The sequence below is a fragment of the Palaemon carinicauda genome, chromosome 38, assembly GCF_036898095.1.
Source record: "Palaemon carinicauda isolate YSFRI2023 chromosome 38, ASM3689809v2, whole genome shotgun sequence".
NCBI lineage: Eukaryota > Metazoa > Arthropoda > Malacostraca > Decapoda > Palaemonidae > Palaemon > Palaemon carinicauda.
In genome coordinates, this window is record NC_090762.1 from 56,555,784 (window position 1) to 56,581,443 (window position 25,660).

At 42.3% G+C, this 25,660-nt stretch overlaps 1 protein-coding gene across 1 annotated transcript in view; it reads left to right on the top strand.

Moving 5' to 3' along the window:
- Positions 1-1,532: 1,532 nt before the first annotated feature.
- LOC137630647 (uncharacterized) overlaps positions 1,533-25,660 on the top strand; it is a 185,887-nt gene continuing 161,759 nt past the window's right edge. The window contains 2 exon segments of the mRNA XM_068362262.1: positions 1,533-1,678; positions 14,897-15,049. The gene's annotated coding sequence lies outside the window, so the exon portion shown is untranslated.

The following is a 25,660-nucleotide window of genomic DNA, read 5'->3' on the forward strand; positions in this document are numbered from 1 at the left end:
CCTGTAAGACGTTTGTCGTAAACATTCCTGGCCATTTAGAGTATCATACAGCGTGATATGTTTAATTGTCAAGTCCCACCATCTATTTGCTGGCTTATCTATTCTTCAACATAACGGGTCATTTATGCCTACCGAAACGTCAGTAAAGTTCATGGAAGAAAAGTATTCAGCATAAATGGTTTTACTCCATAAGACAAGTTACCCCATTACCGTATGCATTATTTGACTGACGTAAGCCTATAATACTGTACGGCTTAACTTGATTTAATGTTACTTAAGTTTTGGTGGAATAAGAAATCATAGTTAGTAGTGTAGGCCTACGTATAGAAGGAAACTTTGTGATTTTCATTGTGATTTGCGTTGAGTACATATACTTTAGTTCAAGAACTTCCATGGTAAAATTTATTTGAACGCAATTGCAATCGCTAGAATGAAAGTCTAATAATTGAAAACCATATAATATTTGTTTTAGACATGAAAACAAGATGTCCTCTAAAAGGCCACTCAACGATGTGCCGGACCGAATACGATCAACTAAACCCGCACCGTCATCAGGATAAACAACCGGGGCTTTAATGGCAAATAGGTTTGTCCCTCAATGTAATGAAAAAACTTCATTAAATCACCATTCCTAGCTAAGAGGGCAATTAAACAATCGAATAAATTAAGTTATTAGGACGGAGGTGATAAGAAAATAAAACGCTGTGAAGGGTATTGGTGGTGTGGAGAGAACGGGAGATGTATCAGGTGTTGTGTTTCCAGGAGTAGCCTAAAGGGGGCGGGGGATAAAGTGTAAGTTGCCAGAGCATACGCTTTGAAGGTCAAAGTTCTTTATCAATCATAGTATTAAAGGAAGATGGAGAATATCGATATGGAATATAACATATGTATCATTAGTATTGCGTTATGGTAGTCTGTGGGTTTAAAAAACGATTAAAACCAATGAGGATGTATTAGTTTTTCGGTGTGTTTATACTTGACTTGGTAGTTATCGGATGGAATTCTACCAAATTCTTTTCGTTTAAAGACTTAAAGCCACACTTTCCTTGAATACTTGAGCATGGAAAGATGCATTTTATATAGCTATGTATCCTACACGTAACCATTCACACAAAGACTTAATTGGGGGCAAGTGTTTGTGTCTCATTGATTCTAATTCACGTGCTTGAGCATATCGATTACTCTCTCATGTGTCATTCTGTACTCCATAGCAAGGTTCAGCCATAATTCACATACGGTAAACAGGGATTATTAAACATAGACTCATCAATAATCACAAGGAAATGATTATATGATGAGAATTTTTAAAATTATTTTAATTGTTCAATACTATCGTAGTTTTTTAATTTCCTTTCCTCACTGGGCTATTTTCCTAGTTAGAACTCTTGAGTTTATAGCATCCTGCTTTTCCAAATAGGGTTGTAGTTTAGCTAATAATAATAACAATGAATACGATAATAGGATTTGTAAAATGATAGTTTGATAGTATTTAGAACGAAGAAGAAGTTGCGTTCATTTGAACGAGGGCTCTTTGTGTCACACTCCGCGTCCGTCGGCTTATCAATAGAACTCGCCTGTGTTGACCAGTCCCTGAGGCTTGAGATGCTTCGTAGGATTAAAGCTCGACTGAAGATTTCATTTTAAGTGAACTTTCTTTGGAATTCTCCCTTTCGTCAAGGTTTGTTTTACTTCCAGACATATTTAGGTAGTATGTTGCTTCATGGACATGCAGAAACACCCTCGTTTATCATGAACCAGTAGTTTTTTTTGTCGATTTGATTCTGCTCTACCGCCAAAACTCGTTTCTCGTTCACGCCAAGGACAAATAAGGATATAAATACAATTTGTAAATTTTACTAATTGATGTCAGTTATGCAATAATCTTGTCATCTTGCCTCCCGTCAGGCAGTCCCAGCCAGTTGATTTATATTTGAGGGATGACAGCTTCTAGAATTCTTTCCCCTGCAATCCCTACTTCACACAAGCTTGTCTGTCTGTCCAGTTGTTATTGTTGGCATAGGTTAACCCATTCAACTTTTTATCTCAATTTCCAATAATTTATCATTGGTTTGCTGGAAAGGTAGTTTAAATTTAGTGTTGCTGTAATATTTTGATAAGGTTGGGTTAGGTTAATTATGATTCCCTTTTTATGTTTGTATGGTGTTCTAGGGTATTCATGTTACTATCATCTAGGTTACAATCCTAGTAGAAAAAGCAGGATGCTATAAGCTCAAGGGCTCCAACAGGGAAATTATCCCAGAAAGGAAATGAACAAACTAATTATGAGAAGTAATGAATGAAGAATATTGAATATCTGGAGATTAGTAACGTTAAAATGGATAATACTATTATGTTATTAATACTAGCCAAGCTACAATTCATGTGGATAGTTTGTTGGTAACATCCATGCCTAGTGATCACCACTATGGGGTTCGAATCCTGCTCAAACTTGTCAGTTCCTTTTGTCACTTCAACCTCACCATCCTTGTGAGCTAAAGAAGGGAGGTTTTAGGGTTTACGGTTCAATTTCCCTTTGCCTACACATACATCGAATAGTCTGGCCTATTCTTTATAGATTCTCCTCTGTCCTCATACACCTGACAACACTGAGATTACCAAACAATTCTTCTTCACCCAGGGGGTTAACTGCTGCACTGTATTTGTTCAATGGCTACTTTCCTCTTGATAAGGGTTCAAGAGACTAGCTATGGTAAGCCGTTCTTCTAGGAGAAGGAGATTCTAAAATCAAACCATTGTTCTCTAGTCTTGGGTAGTGCCATAGCCTCTGTATCGTGTACCATGGTCTTCTGCTGTCTTGGATTAGAGTTCTTTTGCTTGAGTGTACACTCAGGCACACTTTTCTATCTAATTTATCTTATTCCTTTTTTATTAAAGTCTATAGTTTATATAGGAAATATTCATTTTAATGTTACTGTTCCTAGAATATTTTTCCCCTTGTTTCCTTTCCTCACTGGGCTATTTTCCCTGTTGGGGTCCCTGGGCTTATAGCATCCTGCTTTTCCAACTAGGTTAATAGTCTAGCAAGTAATAATGATAATATTAATAATAGGGGAGCCTGTAGGTCTATTTGCTGAGTCATTAGCAGCCATTGCCTGGCCCTCCTTGGTCCTAGCTTTGGTGGAGAGGGGACTTGGGTGCTGATCATGTTTATATATGGCCAGTCCCCAGGGCATTGTCCTGCTTGGTAAGGCAATGTCACTGTCCTTTGCTTCTGCCAATCATGAATAGTCTTTTAAAACCTTTAAAAATCAGGATGCTATAAGCCCAAGGGCTCCAACAAGGAAAATAGCAGTGAGGAAACAGATTAGTCTGATTGTACCCTCAAATAAGAGATATGTTATATATAAACAATGAAGAAAAGACTCGTGTCAGCCTGTTTAACATAAAAATGATTGCTGCAAGTTGTAGTTTTGGACACAGTGTATTCAAAGCTAACTTTTATATGGATGCAGACTGTTGGGTCACCTGGCCTACTGTTTGCACAGGAAATAGAAATCATTCCTATTTCCTACGCTACTCACACTTTGCTAAGCACATCTGTTATGCATATGTTGGTCTGCAGAACTGAAATTAATTACTGTTTGTTCCAACACGGAGTAAGTGGTCTCCTGAGGAGAAGACCCTTCACAACATGCTCGAGCTACTAGCCTGCCAAAAGGCCCTCGCAAGGTTCGCCCATCGTCTCCGGGGAAACATGGTAGCACTCAGGTGCGACAACATGGTGGCATACATATAGAAGCAAGGAGGATTGAGATCAAGGGAGTTGTGCAACTTCACATCCACTAGTCCAGCTAGGAGGTCACAATGACTACGAGCTTCGAGATGATATCGCGACGCGACCAGAGAACGTACTGGAGGTCGAGACCTGACCAAGCATGCTCTCTGACCCGGGGTTAGCCTCAGGGCGCGTATCCCCCCGCCTGAGGTTACCTCTCATAGAAAACGGGAATAGGGTAAACTACACAAAACTCTGGTCGGATGGGAGATCCCAGATATTCCTAAGAAAGTAGTTCGAGGTAAGTACTGTTAGGAAAAATACTAATTACTTAAAATTTGTGATATTTATTTACTGGTCTTTGCTCTGCTGTAGCTCACTGTGTTTGCAGTATAACATTATCTTCCTGCATCTCTGTTCTGGCAAGCAGCACGTGCTGTGCATTGCGTGTTATCTGTGTGAGTTAGTATTCTGGCAGATGAAAATATGGTGTCCCAGCTATCTACACACGACCCCCATAGGGTAGTTGATTCATACCCTTAAATTTTATTCCATTTGGGTAAAATTATAGTTTCCCCTATGGCCGGTTTCAGATGAAAATATATTTGTTCCAACACAGTACTTACCTCAAACTACTTTTTTAGGAGTATCTGGGATCTCCTCCCATCCGACCAGAATTTTGTGTAGTTTACTTTACTCCTATTTTCTATGCGGGGTAATCTCTGGCGGAGTGATACGCGCTCAGAGACGACCCGGGGTCAGAGAGCATGCTTGCTCAGGTCTCAATCTCCAGTAAGTTTTTGATCGCGTCGGCGTTAACATCCCGACGCGCTCTCTTAACCCAGTGTGACCCTTTGTGTCTCACGCGGTCCCCGCGTGGTCCCTTTGTGTGCTTCCCAATCCTCCCTCTGTGTTCCTGTGTCTCGCGGTGTCTTACTAGTGCGTTATTATATTTTACACATCATAAGCAGTGTTTTGAATAACTTTTGACTTTTCTGGTGGAGATGAGTAGTTATAGATATGGGATCCCTTTAAGAACTAAACAATGGGGGACCACATTTGGAAAGTGGCATTTATGGATGGTGGTAAAATACAAAATGAGTGATATAGAACAGCTGTCTAACCTAACTTATAGGGGCCAAGTCCATTTTATTTCCCTGGAGGCTTTACCCTTACTGCTATCGCTTCCCTAACCTCTCCTACAGTGACTTGAAACTATCAGTTGGGGGTCGACAGAATGAGTACTAGAAGAGCACTCAGAGTGTAGACCTCTGCCTCTGCAGCTTAATTCTTGAAACCAGCTTGCCTTTCCTAGAATCAATTTATACCTTAGGCATATTTGAAGTCTGTGTTAACTATATGAGAACTTTGGTTTAAGATTAGGATTATTTCGGTTGACCTTTGGTTCGACCTTGACCTTTGATCTAGGACTTTCAGAATTGAGTCACCTCCACGTCTCCTTATAACAATTAATGCTTGGAAAGGATTAAAATTGTGGCCAGGATGTTGTTCACTAATGGGCAAAAACATAACCTCCTCCCAACATTGTTGGTGAAAGTAAAAATAAGGAAGCTGTCTAACCTAAGACCACCCACCTATCAGAACTAAGGGGGCTGGGTCTTCTTATCTATGGGTCAAAGTATCCCACAGGAACCCCCCTCATGTCCCTAATCTCATCTACAATTCCTCAAAACTCCCAAACCAAGAGAAAAATGCTACATATTTTGGTTGGTCACCTTTCTTATTTTAAATGGAATCAGAAGTTGCAAATTTAGCAGGTTAAGATCAATTGCTTCCAATTCATTTTCATGAAGAGCAGGGTGCACTTTGAGTTAGTTGCAAATCTAATTTCCTAGGGAGGAGGATGAGAGATGCTTAGAAAAGTTTCTTTTTTGTCTTTCGTGACTTAATTACAATTGGATTATTTTTTAGTTTTCTGGACGTGTGTCAAGTGATTGCAAATCCACTGATATGTTTATCCAAAATAACTGAGGTAGAGTCACCTTCAAACACTAAACACCTGTTGGAAGCACTGAATGATCACAATGAAAACTATACACATGCTCTGAAGTTCTATGGGAAGCTCTATGAAAACGTCTGATACAATCAAAATGATCTATAAATGTGAAATATCTTCACTGCAGAAGCTGTTAAAATCAAGTTGTTTTCTTAGAACGATGTCTGGATTCCAAAGTGCTTTGTTCCTTCAAGAACATACAAACCTTTAATTAGGGAGTTATCCCTCAAAGTCTTCTATTCAATTTTGCTTTGACCCCTGAATTATTTGGAGGTGTGTGGTACTCAAAACTGTAGATTTTTTCCAATACTTTTGTTGTTGTATTGAGTGGAAATAAGAAATTCATGTTTAGCATGGGAAGGGCGGGTGCTGCAAACGCTTCATTCCTAAATCGTAGGTAAACACACACTCCCTTTGTGCTTCGAGTTGGGGTATGTCTGTGTGGAGGTTTACACTTGCGCCGAATGTCGATCATGGCCTCCGGTGTAGAGGCAGGCATATGCTCTGAAGAGGAAGAAGTGCTTTGGGCTGTCGTTGGGGTCTGACTGGGTAATGCCCTAGGAGACAACGGCAAGTGTTGCTGTTGTGGTTCCTCCAAAGGGAATGTGCTTGCTGCTACCATCCCTGTGTTAACGCCCCTTGATCGGTCCTTGGGGAGTATGGTGTGGGAGTTGGGAGTCCAGATCGACATCTCCATCTTTTCCAGTTGTCGCTGGTGTGCTAGGGACACAGAGTGTTCGTCACTTTCCTGCGAAATCTAAAGAAACTGCTGTTGTAATTGTGCCAGTTGTTGGCGATGCGTTTGACCTAAGGAAGGCTTGGACTTCCTTACCTGGACCTTCCTTAGGTTTTTAAAGTAGGCCCTCTATGACTGCTTTGAGGGACTTGGTTGTCAAGGCTGCCTTCCCGGGTACCCTCTTTGCAGGTTGTCGTTCCCTTGGCACCAGATGGGGATGAGGTAGTTTTGCCCTTAGTTTCGGGAAACACGAGATCTGGTAATTCTGGTTTATTTTCCTCTGCCCGGTGGTTAAGGTGCTGAGGTTGTTAAAAGTAAAGAGATGTAAGGGTAAGTCCAAGTCAAAAGGTGTTACCCTGATCTCTGACCCAGTGCCAGTGCTCCCTGCCCCATTCCCTTTGCTCTTCACCCCAACCCTCGTGCCCAGGGGATCTGGGGTATCTGTGACCTCCCTCAGTGTCAGAGAGTATGCCTTCCCCTTCGCTAGTGTCAGCATGCCCAATTGTTGTGGCTCCTGCTGGAGCAACTCGCATGGTTTCTCTCCTTGCAGGAATGTTGTCGTCGATAGTCTCTTTGACCTCGACCGTTCTGCTTGCATATCTAAAAGTGAAGCCTAGCAAGAGGAAGAAGCTTGTGTGCTATTCCTTCGACTTTGAATCTTCCTCCCATCAGAGGAGGAAGTAGTCGAAGAAGTCCAGGAAGGCCAGCCATAGTTGGCCTTGTCCTCTCCATATGCTGTGCCTTGGCTCGACCAGTGGTCGGGTGCAGTAACGTATTTCCCAAAGTCAGAGTTGTCTACCACAGAGGCCATGGAGAATTACAAGAGCCTTGTGCTAACTGGAGGGAATGCCATCATCTTCTTGGCTTACCAGACAGCTATTCTGTTGGCTAACTGAATTTTGAAGAGGCAAGATGCTTGAGTTTCTCAAAACAGGTTAGCCAAGTGGTAAAGTTGGTGTTATAAAACTTGAAAGTTTGGGGTGCCATGGATCTGCTTCCGAAGAGTCGTATGCAGCCAACAGTGGGTATGTAGAGTACTGCGAATTGCCTCCAAGAACTTCGGCCCTTCGAAGGGAACAGCAGCCAAACCTTACCTCTGCTCCTACACTGGTCAGATACCTGCTCCTTATTCATTCCACCTCATGCTGAATTATTCTCCCTAAATAAAGGACTCGGGTTTTTATGGCTAGGAAAAATACAAATTACTTTTCAAATATGTTATTTTTGTGATATAGCTTAATACAGGAGTGGGGTTAAATCAAAGATTGAAAAATAAGTAATTTTATTAATTGAGTGTTTAACAGAATTTTTGTCTAAATATAGCTTATCTAGGGGTCTTGTCTAATCATTTACCTCTCCTAGTCAGTCACTGTCCTCAAAATTTGTCTTAATTAAGAGAGGAGTGAAGAAATGAAAGAATAAACATATACAACTCAGTAAAATTGATTTGAAAAATATTGTTATACAGTAGTTCCTTGATTAATGTCACTGCATAATATATCAACAGTTAGTAGGTTAACTTAATCCTTTAAACTGCAAAATCTTAAAACGAAATATTTTTGAAGGATAATCAGTCTTCAGTACTGTATTATAATCTATCTTTATACATAAAAGAACAGGACAGTTGTATTAAGAACTAGCTATTTACATGTACAGTATTTGGAAATTTTCAATATTTAACTTAGCCGGTGATTATATAAGCTGCAACTCTGTTGCTCGACAGAAAACTCTACGTTAAAAATCCGCCAGCGATCGCTATGCAGGTAGGGGGTGTACTTCAACAGCGCCATCTGTCGTGCAGTTACTCAGTACTCAATGTAAACAAAGAACTCAATTTTCTCTCTGTCGGGCTACCGGCAAGACCTACTAATTCGCTGTAGCTAACTGGATTTGTTTTCACAACTATTGGTGAAGTACACTATTCTAGTTTTGAGCTTTCGCTATGCAGGTGTTTTATCTTCATCTCAAAACTTGAACTGGTTTTGGATAGATTTAATTATGGTGACAAAGAGAGTATGGACTTTCTTTCACTTTTAAATGGCCGACCCTTCCCTTAGACGGAAGTGTGTTTAGGCTTTTAGTAATTATCTTATCACGTTATAGATTTTCCTCTATATATTTTATATCTTTCCGCCTTTATTAGGCCTCTTCGATTAACTTTCCATTTTTTATAAACATATAAAATAAATTTTAATGCTTTGTTTATATAGACCTTTCCTGAGAGTAGGCGGTCCTAACTTGGAAACCGAAGTTAATCAACATTGAGCCCTTTATATCGTCTTTAGCTTTTAAAGGATTTAAAACTTTTTAAATGTAATATTTTATGAAAGAATTTCTTTGATAGTCTTCGTACTGTTTTCAAAGATGAACTAACGTTTAGTTTTTTATGCTACGCAGTTGTTGACGTTCAGGACGTTCAACATGCGCTCTATCGTTACGATAGAGAGAGAGTGTATCACGGTTTCACTTTGCAGTAAGAGTAAATCGATTCTGACGTTTTGTTCATTCTTTCTTAGCTTTAATGTTTTAAATTCTAATTTAAAGGAACTTTTTATTTGAAAAACCTTTCAGTTTTTTCCTTTAGTCAAATAACATGTTTTTTTGACGATATATAATTGGGCTCTTCTCTTAGGTGCGAAATCAAGAGAGAAAGAGAGAGAGAGATAGAGACGGAGGGAGAGAGAGGAGAGAAAACGTTCCGTTCAAGCGGGTAACGTTGTTCTCGTGTTACTCTCGTCCCTAGTCTCTGTACGGGGAGGAAGGATAAAACGTTTTTAGGTTTTTATTCTCATCCCCAGGCTATGTGCGGTGAGAGATTGAAAACGTAGTTATATGAACTAGTGTTTAGTCTCTTTCCCAGCCACTGATTTTTCTTTTTATCTTAAAATATGTTTTCTGTTTTTTGCTGGTATTATGAGCTTGCATTATACGACTAATTTTGCAATTACTACCTTTTAATGAAGGGTAGAATTGCGTGTTTCAGGTAGAAATAAGTGTAAAACAGAAAATCGAAGTGATAAAGTGATATGCGCAAAGTGTTACAGTGTTGCGTCCGAGGCGCAAAGTGTTACAGTGTTGCGTCCGAGGGTTCGTCTGTTTGTGCCTGTCGTTCACCTAGTCCGGGACCTCTTGCAAGCTCCCAAGCCCAGGGGAGAAGTAATGTCAAAAGACTTATGGGTTCGAGAGGCCTTGACCAACGAACAGACGTTTTCCCTCTATGGTATCGGGTGTTTCTTACCAAGATCTCCCCTACCATAAGACGAGAGAGACGTTGTTTCTCCTCGCCATCCGTAGGCTTTTCACATAAGAAACCTGTCACAAGGTTTCGAAGCCCTTAAGCGAAAGTCAGTCCTTTCAGGACAGGTCCAGCGTCCTGGTTACAGCCATTAGGACAGCTCTGACCCTATGCAGTCATCGGATAACTGCTCGCCGCCTAACAAAAGCGTAACACAGACTCCGAGAGTCTTTTTTTGTAGGCAAAGTGTTGCGGTCACAGACGTTACCCTCGTCTATTACCACAACCATTTCCGTTGATCCTTAAGGGGTTGTATGGCAAAACATGCAGTATATGCTTGCCTCCCTTATGGAAGACTATTCTGCCGATTAGTCCGTTGAGTCTAGCCGTTTATCTCATCGATATCCTGGCTTTCAGCCAACCTAACGTTCCTTTGTGCTTACTGTTGACGTTGGCGTAGCTTAGTCACGTCAGTCAGGTTGTTTAGAACCACACTCGATGCGGTCTCGTGTGGTTTTTCAGCCGCATTTGGACGTTAGGCCACTGGCTGATGCTCCTGTTGACGTTCTAGACGTTCACTAACAATCGGAGTTGACTTGTTTTGACGCTGTGCGTCAACCTCCGCATTCTAGAGTTGTTTTGACTGCTCAGTCTAGGCAGTCAAAGCAGTCTCGAGTGGACGCTGTACGTCCTCACGCACCTGTTGTGGTTGACAGTTCAGTTGTTGACAGTTCACAGACTGTCAAGCAGTTACATGACGTTGCGTTCTGGTCCGCTACTAATGCACCAGTGAGAGACTCAGCTTTTATCGGACAAGGTTCCTGTAGATGAGGAAGTTGCTGTTCTCCCTCCTACTGATATTCCCTTGAGGACTCTGTCAGATGGAGAGGAGCCTTAAGCTGCTTAGCCTCCTATGGACTTTAATTAAATCATGATGATTTTTTTAAGGATCTTCGTCCGGATCTTGTAACTGCTGCTCCTCGTTCGCCTAAACGTCAGAGCTTACACTAGGCCTAGCTACTTCGAAGCCGTTGTTTTTAAGCTAGTGCTCTCTCGCTCTCCTAGAGAGCGTTACGTTGGCTAGGCGACTGGTTTTTCACCAGGAGGAGCTTGGGGGATACAGCCTTTGCTTTCCCTTCTTTTAAACTGGTTTATAGAGCGAGAGTCTGATATGACACGAGAGAAGTTCTCGGCTTGGTAGTTCATGCCTCTGCCCAGATAGACTTCTCAATTCTGGTAGACTCTCCCTGGCGCCTAGCCAGGAGACGCTCCAAGTTGTTTACAGGTCAACTTCTCAGCTGTTGTCGAGCCTTTGAAGTTTTGCTGTACTATTATGTCACGCATAACAAGGCTTTCAGGGATGGTAAACGGTTCCGCCTCAGTCGCTAACCCCGTCTGTTGCCACACCTGCTCCCGTAGACCCTAAATGGGCTTTGCTGCAAGACATGCAGTCCAAGCTGGCGTCCTTGATAGAGGACTTAAATGCGGAGAAGAACCTTCTGGCCAACAACCTTCCAACCGGTCGGTTGTGCGCCCTGTTGACGCTGAGGTAACCTACTCGCGTCTGCCAGTTGAGGTGGTTCCTCCACCGATGCGACCCAGTGTGGGTTGCCAGCCGCACGTTGACGTTAAGCGACGCTCGGAGGTGGTTGTTGACGTTCAGGACGTTCAACAACCAGCAGAGGTGACTTGTTGTGACGCAGTGCGTCAACCTCAGCAACCCGGTAGGGTGTTGACTGCACAACCCAGACGGTCTAGACAGTTTTGGGTTGACGCTGTGCTTCCTCGCGCACCCATGGTTGTTGACAGTTCACAGACTGTGCAGTTCCATGATATTGCGTCCGGCTCCGTCACGCATCCACCAGTGCGACCGGATTCAGTGAGTCAGACGTTGCCCACTCCGTTGCCGTTTCCTCATCAGTTTCGGATGAGGAACCCTCTGATGAGGACGTTGCTGAACAAGACGATCAGCCCCCAGCCCTGCTATCCATCCAGAAGATGCTGAAGAAGGAACGCTGCTCAGTCAGGCTGTGGATGAGTCTGGTAGGGACGCTGTCATCCGTGGATCAATTTGTGTCACTAGGAAGACTACACCTCCGTTCTCTTCTATACCATCTAGCTTTTCACTGGAAAAAGGACAAGACGCTAGAAGCGGTCTCGATCCCGGTTTCCGAAAAGATAAAGTCTTGTCTGACTTGGTGAAAGGACTATATCAACCTAAGAGAGGGTCTTCCCCTGACTGTTCAGACTCCCAACCACGTTCTCTTCTCGGACGCATCGGACGTAGGCTGGGGTGCTACATTAGACGGTCGGGAATGCTCGGGAATATGGAACTCGAGTCAAAGGACAATGCATTTCAACTGCAAGGAGCTACTGGCAGTACGTCTGGCCTGGAAAAGCTTCAGGTCTCTCCTTCAAGGCAAAGTGGTGGAGGTGAACTCGGACAACACCACGGCTTTGGCGTACATCTCCAAGCAAGGAGGGACCTACTCTCTGACGTTGTACGAGATCGCAAGGGACCTCCTCACCTGGTCAAAAGGTCTAGACATATCACTAGTAACGAGGTTCATCCAAGGCAACTTGAATGTCATGGCAGATTGTCTCAGTCGGAAGGGACAAATAATTCCAACAGAATGGACCCTCCACAAGGATGTATGCAAGAGACTTTGGGCCACCTGGGGCCAGCCAACCATAGATCTCTTCGCAACCTCGATGACCAAGAGGCTCCCAATATTTTGCTCACCAATCCCGGACCCAGCAGCAGTTCATATAGATGCCTTTCTCCTAGATTGGTCACATCTAGATCTATATGCATTCCCTCCGTTCAAGATTGTCAACAAGGTACTGCAGAAGTTCGCCTCTCACACGAAGGGACAAGGTTGACGCTAGTTGCTTCCCTCTGGCCCGCGAGAGAATGGTTCACCGAGGTACTTCGATGGCTAGTAGACGTTCCCAGAAGTCTTCCCCTAAGGGTGGACCTTCTACGTCAGCCACACGTAAAGAAGGTACACCAAGGCCTCCACGCTCTTCGTCTGACTGCCTTCAGACTATCGAAAGACTCTCGAGAGCTAGAGGCTTTTCGAAGGAGGCAGCCAGAGCGATTGCTAGAGCAAGGAGAACATCCACCCTTAGAGTCTACCAATCGAAGTGGGAAATCTTCCGAAACTGGTGCAAGTCAGTATCCGTATCCTCGACCAGTACCTCTGTAACTCAAATAGCTGACTTCCTCTTATATCTGAGGAAAGAACGATCTCTTTCAGCTCCCACTATCAAGGGTTACAGAAGCATGTTGGCATCAGTCTTCCGTCACAGAGGCTTAGATCTTTCCAACAATAAAGATCTACAGGACCTCCTTAAGTCTTTTGAGACCACGAAGGAGCGTCGTTTGGTTACACCTGGTTGGAATTTAGACGTGGTACTAAGATTCCTTATGTCAGACAGGTTCGAACCGCTACAATCAGCCTCCCTGAAAGATCTCACCTTAAAGACTCTTTTCCTGGTATGCTTAGCCACAGCTAAAAGAGTCAGTGAGATTCATGCCTTCAGCAAGAACATCGGATTCTCATCCGTAACGGCTACATGTTCTACAACTTGGTTTTCTAGCCAAAAACGAGCTGCCTTCTCGGCCTTGGCCAATATCGTTCGATATTCCAAACTTATCGTATGGTTGGAAATGAACTAGAAAGAGTCTTATGCCCTGTAAGAGCTCTTAAGTTCTATTTAAAACGAACTAAACCTTTACGAGGCCCGTCTGAAGCTTTATGGTGTTCAGTTAAGAAACCATCTTTGCCTATGTCAAAGAATGCTTTATCCTATTTTATCAGACTGTTAATACGAGAAGCTCATTCCCATCTGAGTGAGGAAGACCAAGCTTTGCTGAAGGTAAGGACACACGAAGTTAGAGCTGTCGCAACTTCCGTGGCCTTTAAACAAAATAGATCTCTGCAAAGTATAATCGACGCAACCTATTGGAAAAGCAAGTCAGTGTTTGCGTCTTTTTATCTTAAGAATGTCCAGTCTCTTTACGAGAACTGCTACACTCTGGGACCATTCGTAGCAACGAGTGCAGTAGTGGGTGAGGGCTCAACCACTACAATTCCCCAATTCCATAACCTTTTTAATCTTTCTCTTGAAATGTTTTATTATTGTTTTTGGGTTGTCCGGAAGGCTAAGAAGCCTTTCGCATCCTACTTGATTTGGCGGGTGGTCAAAGTCATTTCTTGAGAAGCGCCTAGATTAGAGGTTTTGATGAGGTCCTGTTGTATGGGTTGCAACCCTTGATACTTCAGCTCCTAGGGGTCGCTCAGCATCCTAAGAGGATCGCGAGGCTCCGTAAGGAAGACGTACTTAAAAAGGCAGAGTAATTGTTCAAGTCGACTTCCTTACCTGGTACTTATTTATTTTAAGTTTGTTATTTTGATAACTGCTAAAATGAAATAAAAAATCCTTAGCTCATAATAATGTAAACATTTATTGCTGGTCTCTACCCACCCCCCTGGGTGTGAATCAGCTTATATAATCACCGGCTAAGTTAAATATTGAAAAATGTTATTTTTATAATAAAATAAATTTTTGAATATACTTACCCGGTGATTATATATTAAAGGACCCTCCCTTCCTCCCCAATAGAGACGCAGTGGACCGAGGAGAAAATTGAGTTCTTTGTTTACATTGAGTACTGAGTACCTGCACGACAGATGGCGCTGTTGAAGTACACCCCCTACCTGCATAGCGATCGCTGGCGGATTTTTAACGTAGAGTTTTCTGTCGAGCAACAGAGTTGCAGCTTATATAATCACCGGGTAAGTATATTCAAAAATTTATTTTATTATAAAAATAACATTTTACTAAAAGTTTTGGTGATTATCTATTGGAAAGCAGCATGGGGGTATGAGGAATAGGACTGTCACCTACAGTACATTCATTCATCAGTCTTTTTTCCTAATTGTGCTTGACATCTTAATGTCCTTACCTGACATATTCTTTGTCATTATTAAGGTGGAGGTGTATTCCCTGTGACCAGCTGGTATCGAATTCATTTCCATCCTTGTTCGATGTAATTAAAGATGTCATGTAAAATTTTTTTAAGGGAAGACAGATACATCCTATATTATTTCTTTTCTTGTATAATGTTTGTCACAAAAGTTTAGTACCTTTTCAATTTCTTTACAGGAATGTACAATGATGACTGCAGCATAGCAAGTATTGTGTAATTCATGAGAATTGTCTCATAGAATTGAATGCTGTACCTGCTGTGTTTTTAATGTCTAGGAGCAGCAGCATTCAAATATTTTTGCATCTTGGATTCCATTATCTGCTTAAGAGGCAAGTATCAAAACTTCTTATTTTTTATGTAATAAAGATTTGCTTGTCAAAAGATTTTTACATTACCAATAAACTCCTTTTTTCTTGCACCTTCAATATCTGGTTTTGGTGGCTTAATTGTTTGTACATGAATACAAACACTTTTACTTTAATGGGAGTAAGATCTGGAACTCCACCATTTAAATTCATAACGAGGTAGTGTTAATTACTACCTGGTGGTGGGTAATTCATGGTACCTGACAGTTCTCTTAGCAGAACTAGTGTACTCTCTGTGTCTCTGCATTGGGTGTTTTAATTGTTGTTCTTTTTCTCTTCATTGTCTTTGTTACTTTTTCTTTTCATTGTTTGTAGTTTCTTTTTCTTTTCATTGTGTTTGGTCTTCTACCTTTGATGTACTGTATATCGCATGTGTAGACATGCAGTTCTGCCCTGTAAGCCTGGAAGCAATTTTGGCAGGTTTATGACCTGAGGACGTGGACCCCAAACTCTTGTACCCTTTTTACAGTGGGCATAAATCTTTGGAGTCAGTCATCCTCCTGACGAGTGCAGGTAGTGGCCTCTTGCGGTGGTTGGAGTACAGTCAGAAGAGGAAGAAATCGAAGAGAGACTCCTCGGCTTCAGGGGTTTCCACGCCCAAGCAGTGGAAGGTCTTTAGCTCCTGCTGGTACTTAAGCTGCTGCTCCTTCTTTGGCTTCCTCTAGAGTGTAGTCTTCCTGAGGAAAAGCAAAGAAGGGTGATACCCCAATTTTTCATAGGCACAGACTTCAGTAGTTGGTGTAATTTTCCATTCTTTTTGTCTGTTTTAAACCACCCTTTTGTCACAGAATAGCCACTTTTGTCTTTGGCTGCAATGATTACTGACATACTTTTGCGCTCTTTTGGTCGCTGAATTTTTACTTGAATTTGTTTTTGATGCAGTTTTTTTTTTTTTTTTTTTACCTACTCATCTCACTTTATGGTAGTTTCTCTTCCTTGGAATGGAGTTACCTGTTTCAGACAGTTTTGCCATACCTGTGAGTGTGATGGTTTAGAATATTTTTTTGGAGTGGGCTCACCTGTCGATGACAATGTTCCCTGGATGGTGATCCCTGTGTGTTACAATGTCAGTATCTGTCCCAGTGCTCTCCTTGTAACAAAACCTCGAGTTGAGTGGCTTATGTTGTGGCAGATGAAACTCTTCTATCTTCTGAGGGAGTGTAGTTATTATAGGTCGTCCAGACCACGACCACTCTATCAAGGAAGAATAGTTGGCAAGGGATAAGAGAGTACACGTCTATTCTTCCCCCTCCATTCCCTTCGTTAGACATTTCTTTCTTGAGAATACAGCGACAAAGAAGATAGTTGTTTGGGAAGGCGTTTCGGTAAAAGTTCTTTGGGACATTCAGCAATCGTTCTCCTCTTTGAAGAGGGAGTGACAGTACACACCCACTAGTTAGTTTATCCGAAGTTAATCAAGTGCGAGTGAGCCAGTGTTACAGTTGCTGCTCTTGTAATGGCAGTAGTTGAGTGGTCTTACTCGGACTAAACATCAGCACTCTGAGCCAATAAAGGGTGGGATTGTATATGCACCTTTATGTCATTCCTATCACTGTATGAAGTTTGTTCCATTCCTGGTGCTCGCTCGCTTTGTGTCATATGTAACTTGCCTGCAACTGGTATGTTCTTGGTTGGTTAGAACTGATTAAGTCCCTGTCAGGCTTTATATAGAATTGCAGCCTGGTTTCTTTGCATATACTGTACAGTAAGAGAGAATGGTCCAGTGTTGTCAGCATCTGTAACTGCATGGAAAGCTGTCAAAGCCTTGGCTCTTTCTGCCCCTATGGCTTTGAATGCTGCCGATTCTCTTCTTAGATTGCAAATTACCTGTTGGTTGGATTTGAATCCATACATGAAGTCTGGCTCATTATGAATAATGCTCTGTCAACAACTTAGGTCCCCCTTTGAGTTTCCAAGATGTTAGTAGGTCCTATCAGGATCTACTTGCTCGTGGTATACAGTTCAGGTGGAATAACGTGGATGTCACTGGTTACCTTTATGGTGATTGTATCAAGGGCTGTCTTTTTAAAGATTTCCTTATCACCTGTACTGTTCTGTAGATTGTCTGCATAACGTCCTCTTCATCATCGTGACTTTCCATAGCAGAATGAATCATGCTTTCCTTGCGTCCCACTGGGAAATAGAGGACAGCAAACTTTTTTGAATTTTTTTGAAGACTTGACTGTACTGTAGGTGTGCCAAGGTATTTAGTATCTTATCTCTCAGCCACTTTCTATTGATTGTTGGTACATGTTTTTCCAAACCTTTTTATGTCAAGCATATTGACAACATATATGGTTTCATTATCTTCCATAGATGGGTATGATTCGTTCTGTATTTAACCATCAATGAGGTTAATCAGCTTAAGCAGATTTGAAGGGTGTAGTAAGGGTTGCGATCATGTGCACTGACCCTCTCCTAGTATGGCTGCACGGAGATGTTGCACCAACTCGTTCTTTACAGCATCAGGCTGGCATAACATACATTGCCTATAGGTGATAGATTCCTGACCTTGACAAGTACCTTCTTCAGCACTTAGTGGTTTGTTTCTCATGTTTAGAGCCTGCAAGAAAAAAACATAATATAACTACCATCAATTTTCCTGTAGGGGACATTCAACTGTTCAACATACATAATAAAAGTGTACTACAATAATTAGATAAGCTTGTTCTTGTGGTTGGTGCTTAGTATGGCCTGATGACCAATTTGTCATATGAAATTAGTATGTATTTGGAAGAACTGCCGTAACAAATGTCTCAAGACAATTGCAACTATGACCATTGGGTGCCATGGTCTGGAAAATGATAGTTTAGCTATAAAAATAGGAGCTTTTGGTTATTTTGAATCTTTGAATTTTTAACAGGAGCCATTTTGTGAAATCCAAGATACAGTAGTGGGCTTATGCTACTCATTGTAAACAGAAGTTTTGCTTTTTTGTGATTGCTTTTACTATAAAGTTTCCAAAAAAGTAGTTTTCAATATTTAACTTAGCCGGTGATTATATAGCTGCAACTCTGTTGCCCGACAGACAACTCTACGGTAAAAACTCGCCAGCGATCGCTACACAGGTTGCGGGTGTGCCCAACAGCGCCATCTGTCGTCCAGATACCCAGTACTCAATGTAAACAAAGACTCAATTTTCTCTCTGTCGAGCTATCGACAAGACGTACTTACTCGCTGTTGCTAAACTGGAGTTTTTTCACAACTAATTGGTGAAGTACTTTATTCTAGTTTTGAGCTTTCGCTATGCAGGTGTTTTATCTTCATCTTAAATCTTGAACTCGTTTTGGATAGATTTAATTATGGTGACAAAGAGAGTATGGACTTTCTTTCACTTTTAAATGGCCGACCCTTCCCTTAGACGGAAGTGTGTTTAGGCTTTTAGTAATTATCTTATCACGTTATAGATTTTCCTCTATATATTTTATATCTCTCCGCCTTTATTAGGCCTCTTCGATTAACTTTCCATTTATTATAAACATATAAAAATAATTTTAATGTTTTGTTTATATAGACCTTTCCTGAGAGTAGGCGGTCCTAACTTGGAAACCGAAGTTAATCAACGTTGAGCCCTTTATATCGTAATTAGCTTTTAAAGAGCTAAGGATTTAAAACTTTTTAAATGTAATATTTTATGAAAGAATTTCTTTGATAGTCTTCGTACTGTTTTCAAAGATAACTAACGTTTAGTTTATTTATGCTACGCAGTTGTTGACGTTCAGGACGTTCAACATGCGCTCTATCGTTACGATAGAGAGAGAGTGTATCACGGTTTCACTTTGCAGTAAGAGTAAATCGATTCTAACGTTTTGTTCATTCTTTCTTAGCTTAAATGTTTTAAATTCTATTTTAAAGGAACTTTTTATTTGAAAAACCTTTCAGTTTTTTCCTTTAGTCAAATAACATGTTTTTTTGACGAAATATAATTGGGCTCTTCTCTTAGGTGCGAAATCAAGAGAGAAAGAGAGAGAGAGATAGAGACGGAGGGAGAGAGAGGAGAGAAAACGTTCCGTTCAAGCGGGTAACGTTGTTCTCGAGTTACTCTCGTCCCTAGTCGCTGTACGGGGAGGAAGGATAAAACGTTTTTAGTTTTTTATTCTCGTCCCCAGGCTATGTGCGGTGAGAGATTGAAAACGTAGTTATATGAACTAGTGTTTAGTCTCTTTCCCAGCCACTAATTTTTTTATCTTAAAATATGTTTTCTGTTTTTTGCTGGTATTAATGAGCTTGCATTATACGACTGATTTCGCAATCACTACCTTTTAATGAAGGGTAGAATTGCGTGTTTCAGGTAGAAATCAGTAAAAGTTTCGATTTCAGTGAAATAAGTGCAAAACAGAAAATCAAAGTGATAAAGTGATATGCGCAAAGTGTTACAGTGTTGCGTCCGAGGGTTCGTCTGTTCGTGCCTGTCGTTCACCTAGTCCGGGACCTCTTGCATGCTCCCAAGCCCAGGGGAGAAGTAATGTCAAACGACTTATGGGTTCGAGAGGCCTTGATCAACGAACAGACGTTTTCCCTCTATGGTATCGGGTGTATCTTACCAAGATCTCCCCTACCATAAGACGAGAGAGACGTTGTTTCTCCTCGTCATCCGAAGGCTTTTCGCATAAGAAACCTGTCACAAGGTTTCGAAGCCCTTAAGCGAAAGTCAGTCCTTCCAGGACAGGTCCAGCGTCCTGGTTACAACCATTAGGACAGCTCTGACCCTATGCAGTCATCGGTTAACTGCTCGCCGCCTAACAAAAGCGTAACACAGACTCCGAGAGTCTTTTTTTGTAGGCAAAGTGTTGCGGTCACAGACGTTACCCTCGTCTCTTACCACAACCATTTCCGTTGATCCTTAATGGGTTGTATGGCAAGACATGCAGTATATGCTTGCCTCCCTTATGGAAGACTATTCTGCCGATTAGTCCGTTGAGTCTAGCCGTTAATCTCATCGATATCCTGGCTTTCAGCCAACCTAACGTTCCTTTGTGCTTACTGTTGACGTTGGCGTAGCTTAGTCACGTCAGTCAGGTTGTTTAGAACCACACTCGATGCGGTCTCGTGTGGTTTTTCAGCCGCATTTGGACGTTAGGCCACTTGCTGATGCTCCTGTTGACGTTCAAGACGTTCACTAACAATCGGAGTTGACTTGTTTTGACGCTGTGCGTCAACCTCCGCATTCTAGAGTTGTTTTGACTGCTCAGTCTAGGCAGTCAAAACAGTCTCGAGTGGACGCTGTGCGTCCTCACGCACCTGTTGTGGTTGACAGTTCAGTTGTTGACAGTTCACAGACTGTCAAGCAGTTACATGACGTTGCGTTCTGGTCCGCTACTAATGCACCAGTGAGTGTGGACTCTGCTTGTAAAGCATTGCCACCACGGTAGGTCTCTCCCTTGCTTGAGACTCAGCTTTTATCGGACAAGGTTCCTGTAGATGAGGAAGTTGCTGTTCCCCCTCCTACTGATATTCCCTTGAGGACTCTGTCAGATGGAGAGGAGCCTAAAGCTGTTTAGCCTCCTATGGACTTTAATTAAATCATGATGATTTTTTTTAAGGATCTTTGTTCGGATCTTTTTGTGACTGCTGCTCCTCGTTCGCCTAAACGTCAGAGCTTACACTAGGCCTAGCTACTTCGAAGCCGTTGTTTTTAAGCTAGTGCTCTCTCGCTCTCCTAGAGAGCTTTACGTTGGCTAGGCGACTGGTTTTTCACCAGGAGGAGTTTGGGGGATACAGCCTTTGCTTTCTCTTCTTTTAAACTGGTTTATAGAGCGAGAGTCTGATATGACACGAGAGAAGTTCTCGGCTTGGGAGTTCATGCCTCTGCCCAGATAGACTTCTCAATTCTCGTAGACTCTCCCTGGCGCCTGGCCAGGAGACGCTCCAAGTTGTTTACAGGTCAAATTCACAGCTGTTTTCAAGCCTTTGAAGTTTTGCTGTACAATTATGTCATGCATAACAAGGCTTTCAGGGATGGTAAGCGGTACCGCCTCAGTCGCTAACCCCGTCTGTTGCCACACCTGCTCCCGTAGACCCTAAATAGGCTTTGCTGCAAGACATGCAGTCCAAGCTGGCGTCCTTGATAGAGGACTTTAATGCGGAGAAGGTTGCTACCGAACCTTCTGGCCAACAACCTTCCAACCGGTCGGTTGTGCGCCCTGTTGACGCTGAGGTAACCTACTCGCGTCTGCCAGTTGAGGTGGTTCCTCCACCGATGCGACCCAGTGTGGGTTACCAGCCGCACGTTGACGTTAAGCGACGCTCGGAGGTGGTTGTTGACGTTCAGGACGTTCAACAACCAGCAGAGGTGACTTGTTTTGACGCAGTGCGTCAACCTCAGCAACCCGGTAGGGTGTTGACTGCACAACCCAGACGGTCTAGACAGTCTCGGGTTGACGCTGTGCTTCCTCGCGCACCCATGGTTGTTGACAGTTCACAGACTGTGCAGCAGTTCCATGATGTTGCGTCCGGCTCCATCACGCATCCACCAGTGCGACCGGACTCAGCGAGCCAGACGTTGCCCACTCCGTTGCCGTTTCCTCATCAGTTTTCGGATGAGGAACCCTCTGATGAGGACGTTGCTGAACAACAAGACGATCAGCCCCCAGAATAGATCAAGCCCTGCTATCCATCCAGAAGATGCTGAAGAAGGAACGCTGCTCAGTCAGGCTGTGGATGAGTCTGGTAGGGACGCTGTCATCCGTGGAACAATTTGTGTCACTAGGAAGACTACACCTCCGTCCTCTTCAATACCATCTAGCTTTTCACTGGAAAAAGGACAAGACGCTAGAAGCGGTCTCGATCCCGGTTTCCGAAAAGATAAAGTCTTGTCTGACTTGGTGGAAGGACTATATCAACCTAAGAGAGGGTCTTCCCCTGGCTGTTCAGACTCCCAACCACGTTCTCTTCTCGGACGCATCGGACGTGGGCTGGGGCGCGACACTAGACGGTCGGGAATGCTCAGGACTGTGGAACTCGAGTCAGAGGAGCATGCATATCAACTGCAAGGAGCTGTTGGCAGTACATCTGGCCTTGAAAAGCTTCAAGTCTCTCCTTCGAGGCAAAGTGGTGGAAGTTAACTCGGACATCACCACGGCCTTGGCGTACATCTCCAAACAAGGAGGTACCCACTCACTGACGTTGTACGAGATCGCAAGGGACCTGCTCATCTGGTCAAAAGGTCAAGACATCTCCCTAGTAACGAGGTTCATCCAAGGCGACTTGAACGTCATAGCAGATTGTCTCAGTCGGAAAGGGCAGTAATTCCAACCGAATGGACCCTCCACAAGGATGTGTGCAAGAGACTTTGGGCCACTTGGGGGTAAAACCATCCATAGATCTCTTTGCAACCTCGCTGACCAAGAGGCTTCCAATCTATTGCTCTCCAGTCCCGGACCCAGCAGCAATACATATAGATGCTTTCCTCCTAGATTGGTCACATCTGGATCTCTACGCATTCCCACCGTTCAAGATTGTCAACAAGGTACTGCAGAAGTTCGCCTCTCACGAAGGGACAAGGTTGACGTTAGTTGCTTCCCTCTGGCCCGCGAGAGAATGGTTCACCGAGATACTTCGATGGTTAGTAGACGTTCCCAGTAGTCTTCCTCTAAGGGTAGACCTTCTACGTCAGCCACACGTAAAGAAGGTACTCCAAAGCCTCCACGCTCTTCGTCTGACTGCCTTCAGACTATCGAAAGACTCTCGAGAGCTAGAGGCTTTTCGAAGGAAGCAGCCAGTGCGATTGCTAGAGCAAGGAGAGCTTCTTCCATTAGAGTCTACCAATCGAAGTGGGAAGTCTTCCGAGACTGGTGCAAGTCAGTTTCTGTATCCTCGACCAGTACCTCTGTAGCTCAAATAGCTGTTTTTCTCTTATACCTGAGAAAAGGACGATCCCTTTCAGCTCCCACTATCAAGGGCTACAGAAGCATGTTGGCATCGGTCTTCCGGCATAGAGGCTTAGATCTTTCCAAACATAAAGATCTGCAAGACCTCCTTAAGTCTTTTGAGACCACCAAGGAGCGTCGTTTGGCTACCCCTGGATGGAATTTAGACGTGGTACTAAGATTCTTCATGTCAGACAGGTTGGAGCCGTTACAATCAGCCTCCCTGAAAGATCTCACTCTTAAGACTCTTTTCCTGGTATGCTTAGCCTCGGCTAAAAGAGTCAGTGAGATTCATGCCTTCAGCAAGAACATAGGATTTTCGTCAGAAAAAGCCACTTGTTCGCTACAACTTTGTTTTCTAGCCAAAAATGAGCTGCCTTCTCGGCCTTGGCCTAAATCTTTCGATATCCCCAGCTTATCGGAGATCGTAGGCAATGAACTAGAAAGAGTCTTATGCCCTGTTAGAGCTCTTAAGTTCTATTTAAAGCGTACTAAACCTTTACAAGGCCAATCTGAAGCTTTATGGTGTTCAGTTAAGAAACCATCCTTGCCTTTGTCAAAGAATGCTTGGTCAGACTTTATCAGATTGTTAATACGAGAAGCTCATTCACATCTGAGTGAGGAAGACCGAACTTTGCTTAAGGTGAAGACGCACGAAGTTAGAGCTGTAACAACTTCCGTGGCCTTTAAGCAAAATAGATCTCTGCAAAGTATAATGGACGCAACCTATTGGAGAAGCAAGTCAGTGTTCGCGTCATTTTACTTGAAAGATGTCCAGTCTCTTTACAAGAACTGCTACACACTGGGACCATTCGTAGCAGCGAGTGCAGTAGTGGGTGAGGGCTCAACCACTACAATTCCCTAATTCCATACCCTTTTAATCTTTCTCTTGAAATGTTTTTATTGTTGTTTTTTGGGTTGTCCGGAAGGCTAAGAAGCCTTTCGCATCCTGGTTGATTTGGCGGGTGGTCAAAGTCATTTCTTGAGAGCGCCTAGATTAGGGGTTTTGATGAGGTCCTGTTGTATGGGTTGCAACCCTTGATACTTCAGATCCTAGGGGTCGATCAGCATCCTAAGAGGATCGCGATGCTCCGTTAGGAAGACGTACTTAAAAGGCAGAGTAATTGTTCAAGTCGACTTCCTTACCAGGTACCTATTTATTTTGTTTTTGTTATTTTGATAACTTCTAAAATTAAATAAAAACTCTTAGCTCATAAAAGTGTAAACATATATTGCTGGTCTCTACCCACCCCCCTGGGTGTGAATCAGCTATATAATCACCGGCTAAGTTAAATATTGAAAAATGTTATTTTGATAATAAAATAAATTTTTGAATATACTTACCCGGTGATTATAAATTAAAGGACCCTCCCTTCCTCCCCAATAGAGACGCAGTGGGACGAGGAGAAAATTGAGTCTTTGTTTACATTGAGTACTGGGTATCTGGACGACAGATGGCGCTGTTGGGCACACCCGCAACCTGTGTAGCGATCGCTGGCGAGTTTTTACCGTAGAGTTGTCTGTCGGGCAACAGAGTTGCAGCTATATAATCACCGGGTAAGTATATTCAAAAATTTATTTTATTACCAAAATAACATTTTTCATACTCTACAAAAATCCAAACATAGTGAACCTTAATACAAGGCCTTTACAGTACTGTAACAGCTTTTACATCCTTTGATTAGCTGTTAGAAGGTTGCTGGAGTCCCCTTCTTCATTCCTTAGGGGGTACCAGGTAAGATGACATGTCCAGTGAAGAAAAGAACATTTCCCCCAACAATGTTAGTCGCTATTTCAAAGGACTATAGGTTTGCATACTCATAGGAACAAAAAAAAATATTAAAGGTAATTTTTATTTACCTAGTTATAGTAAAAACTTGATTCCTTTACTTTAGATTTCCCACCGGAATCATCCCTCAAAGTTCTAGGTGAGAAGTTGGTGGGTGGGCCTTCCCCCTTGTGCTATGTGTGGTAAACCTACTATTATTCCTATTCAATGATTCAATGGCCATTCCGGCACTGCTGAAGACATCCATATTTTAAAGGACTGGTTTATATCAATTAGAAAAATAAAAACTGGCTTTCAAAATTGTATATTTTATATTTTTACCTTAAGTGTGTTTCAAGATTGAAGATGGTTATTTTGTAAGGTCGAAGATTGAAATTTTTGGGGTGAGGAGTGTAAAATGTTAAATAATATGCTATGATCATGATAATTATCAAATGATATTCTTTGTGGACTTAGAAAAAATTTAGAAGAGAAAAGTATAATAAATTGCTAATGTTGGAAAAGTTACTTTATCTTGAATTCCATAGTAACCCATCTTCACGTTGATTTGACATACTGTACGTCTGTTCTGATGTTACGTGTAGGCTGATAGATACAATAATAAAATTGATGTTACTCCGTTTTACCCGCCCTTACGTCTGTTACTACGTCTAAAAATAAGTGCTGTAATGTAATCCATATGGAAGCTTAGTAGTGTAGGTATTTGGTTTTTATATAAATTGATTATAGGTTTTAAATAATTTTTTATGTTCAGTAAGTGTACAAATGTATAAGCCATTTAATAGGGCTAAACTAGACCTACGTCAAAAATTGAATTACGTAGGATGATATATGAATGAAGAGACTGCCCTAAGAAATTAGTTTTTTTAACATTGTTACAGTTTTTATCTTCTAAAGAGATGTGCAAATTAGAATTTT